The sequence below is a fragment of the Anoplophora glabripennis genome, unplaced genomic scaffold (genome assembly GCF_000390285.2).
Source record: "Anoplophora glabripennis isolate ALB-LARVAE unplaced genomic scaffold, Agla_2.0 scaffold1150, whole genome shotgun sequence".
In the NCBI taxonomy this organism is placed as follows: Eukaryota; Metazoa; Arthropoda; class Insecta; order Coleoptera; family Cerambycidae; genus Anoplophora; species Anoplophora glabripennis.
The window spans coordinates 43,487-47,461 of record NW_019417234.1 but is presented as its reverse complement, the minus strand read 5'-3'; positions in this window follow the sequence as shown (position 1 = coordinate 47,461).

The window sequence follows — 3,975 nt, the reverse complement described above, 5'->3', positions numbered from 1 at the left end:
AGATGAGGCGCGATTATGCCGCTTCGGATCTCGCGGAGAAACCCAGTCCGTCCGCAAAATGCTAGTTTTCCAGTCTGACTTGAGACACAGCGCGTAGTGTCGTCTCGTCGTTCATTGTTTAAGCTGCCGCACTTTGAATTTGCGTTAATTTCGCGAAACGTTCTATGTAAAAAGTTTGAAATAGGCCTTTGATCAGTAAACAAAAAATGTTTGGTTTAAATAAATACATCAAACGTCATCTAGTAAGTCCCGTCTAATTTTCTAACGTCAATTGAAAGTGTCATTTTCGCCTAGTAGGTCCATCTGATTTTTTCACCTCGATGTCATCTATGAAATACGCCAAATGTTAATTAGTAGGTCCCCACTGATTTTTTAACCTCAATTAGAAACGTCAAATATCGTCTTGTCACTCCTGTGTGATATCTTAAACCAAAATACGAAACACGTCAAATATCAGTTAGTACGTTCCTTCTGATTTTCTAACCTCAATTAGAAACGTCAAATATCGTCTTGTCATTCCCGTGTGATATCTTAACCTAAAATACGAAACACGTCAAATATCAATTAGTACGTTCCTTCTGATTTTCTAACCTCAATTAGAAACGTCAAAAATCGCGTAGTAGGTACCGTCTGATTTCCTAACCTAAATTACGAAATACGTCAAATATCAATCAGTCTGTTCCTTCCATCGATCTATGGTTCGTTGTGATTTTCTAACCTCAATTGGAAACGTCAAATATAGTGAAATTTATTTAGACGTTTCAATCTGACATTCTTCGTGATTTTCAGATTTTCGTCGATTTGCGTTCAGGGCTGGTTGAATCTCTATTTCGCTTATAAAATGGCCGTATGTCAGTGAGAAGTCCACTCAGAAAGGTACATTTGAAAACGCGAATATAAAGTTGCAAAAATTTCATTAAGCGACGAACGAAGGGAGATGAGGCGCGGTTATGCCGCTTCGGATCTCGCGGAGAAACCCAGTCCGTCCGCCAAAATGGTAGTTTTCCAATCTGGCTTGAGCGCGTAGTGTCGTCGTTCACAGCTGAAGTAATAAACAATTTTTGTAATGTTAAATTTGCATTTTTCTAACACAAAGTCGTCTCGCAAAAGATCCACAATGAGATAACACAGATAAATAACGACATCCTATAACTTGAAAGAGTCTTTAACTCCAACTTATTCTTAACTTTTGACGTTTGGGGAGTAATAGATACGAATGCAATATAGTAAATTAACGAAGCAAATGTACTAATACAAAGGTTCAAGGGTTTAGGTACTATGGATTGGTTTAAAATTATGCTGTTTTAGAGGGCAAGTACTTACGTTTATTCGGGGGACAGGTATCGTAATCCTAGGCATGTCAAACGGTAGAGCTGCGAAAATGTAAATAACAACCTAACCTAATAATAAGAAATACCTGTATATGTCGTGGCGTAGCAATGTATTAAGGTTAAAAAAGGCCTAGTAAGGTAAAATAACGGTTCGTCGCGACCCCACAGACGTCTTTCGCGTTTGGCGTGAAATTATTTTGACATAATTAATCTGACGTTTCTAACGACGTTCCAATTTTCTCCCGGTGGGCGTGTCTTAAAGCTTCAATCTTACGGCTTGCGAAATGGTCGTCTGTCGTCGAGCAGACCCCAAAAAGAAGGCAAAATTAAATATGAAAACGCGAAAAAAACGTTACAAAAATGCCCCCGAACGACTAAGGAGGAACGACTGAGTATCTGTGCCAAGTCGCACGCCGTTTCGAGGCTCGCGGAGAAGGAATTTTATAGGGCAAAATTCAGATTTTTCGGCCTTCCTAGACAGAGCATTTTAACGTATTTACGGCCGCATTTCGAATCCCGCGTTCGATTTCGCGGAAAGTTCTACATAAAAAGTTGGGAGAAGGCACCCGGTCGATGAATATGAGTATCTTCGGCACGGTTTTAAATGAAATATCGTAGAAAAGGGGGGAAATAAAAAATAAAAAAGCCGTACCCGCGCGCGATTCGAGGCGATCGGCGACCGCCAGGTTTCAGCGGGTGGGCGTGTCGGGCTATCGCGTTTCACACAAAAATTGGGCCACGCCCCTCGCAGAGCCCGAGGAAAACTCAAAATTCACCTCGAAGACGACAAAAAATCGCCATCGAAATACGCCGTTGAGATGAAGCAAGGCAGGCGGGGGGCTTCGCCCCCCGCGAGTCGCCGCTGCGCGGCTCCCCCGAAAAGCCTTTGTGGCAGTAAGTCGGCGCTTTTTCGGGCCGATCGTGCGACGCAGACGGAGCTATCAGATTTTAATATATATTGATGATTACAACAGTATTTTTACGTGTAATATTTTAATTTTTATGCTTCATTAATTTTACTTCATTGTATTAATTAACTAATTTTGCTACAAAATTAAATAAGTCTAACATATTAGGATAAGTTTAAAGAATCCTACACAGATACTTGCTACACGAAAGGATCCTGCACAGATATTCGCTAGAAAAAAAATCCTTATACAAATATTTTGTTAATCTGATGTTGTAATAATGTATAACAATATATTATACGATTGAGTAAAGTTTTGTGGAGTACAATGAAAAATGTGTAGAGAATTTTCTTGTAGTAAATATCCGTGTAGAATTTATTCGTGTAGGAAATCGTATTACAGTGCTTTGAATTTCTAGATCTATAATTTTATATTATAAACACGTGTAGTAGTAATTATAAACACAATAAATATTTGTGTAAATATATTTTGAACTAATTATTTATTGAAATATAAAAGTGATTATTAAAAACAGCAACAAGTATAAAGTCAGTGTGATTAATGAGCAAAAAAATAAAACTGTTGTAATAATAAATATCAAATTATTAAAATGACAATAAATTAGAAAAAATGTAAATTAAATAAATATTTCCCGGGCTATTTTGTTTATAAGGCGAAAATGACTTAATTACTAATTCTAAAAATTAGTTAATCATATCCTAATTTTTTTTCTTAAAAATATAAGTATTCAGTATTAACCTCCATTAAGCGCATCGCTGTAATTGCCACCCCTAGATTTTTTTTTAAATATAAAGTTACCTCGGCTCCAGAAGGTCATAGAAAAAAAATTTTTCTTTATGAAAAAATTTTAACAATTTCTTTCTATAAAAGTTGTCATAAAGTAAAAAATTGAAATAGTTATTTGGAAAATACATACCCCAACAAGGTGCAATTTTTTCAGTAATTTTTTGCTCCTTAAAATTAATAAAATCGTAAAAATTATTTTTAATAGCATGGTAATACAACTCTTTACGAAGAAAATAAACCGAAAATTGCAACGGGTTGAGAAGATCTAGAATAATCGATATATCTAGAACAATAATTAATATTTTTTAATTTTCCAAAAATATACTTTTTTGGCCTGCCGCGGGCTATGCTTGCAGTAAATAGCAAGTATGGAAACGTAAATGTAAACGCTTTATAGAAGAACAGAAAAGAGAAGATTTTTAACAGTTTTTTGGATATATCTCGAAAAGTAACAAAGCAATCGATACGTGTAAAAAGTCAGAGGATAGATTTTTTTAAAACCTACAACTTTCTCATTTAGTTATTTAAGAAAAACTGATTTTTGCAAATTTGTGAATTTTTAATTTAATTTCCTATACGGTCGTATTTTTTCCAGTTAATAATTTCTGCAAATTTAAGATTAGGCCGTCACAGAGTGCTTGGACTATATGTATGTAGTATTTATTCATATGCTACTACTTTGTTACTTTTGGCATAAATAAATGCTTTATCGACATTACTTACATATTTTTTTAAAGGTACTTAGAGTAACCATCGTTTGTGTAATCTGTGAGATGACTGAGATTCACGTTTAGAATTCTGCCTTTTTCTGCGTAATTTCGGGCAAAAATTGTCAAAAATTAGTTTATCTTTGTACATTTTTGGACCACTACGACCATGATGAGTTGCTTATATATATATATATATATATATATAGGAATAGTCATATA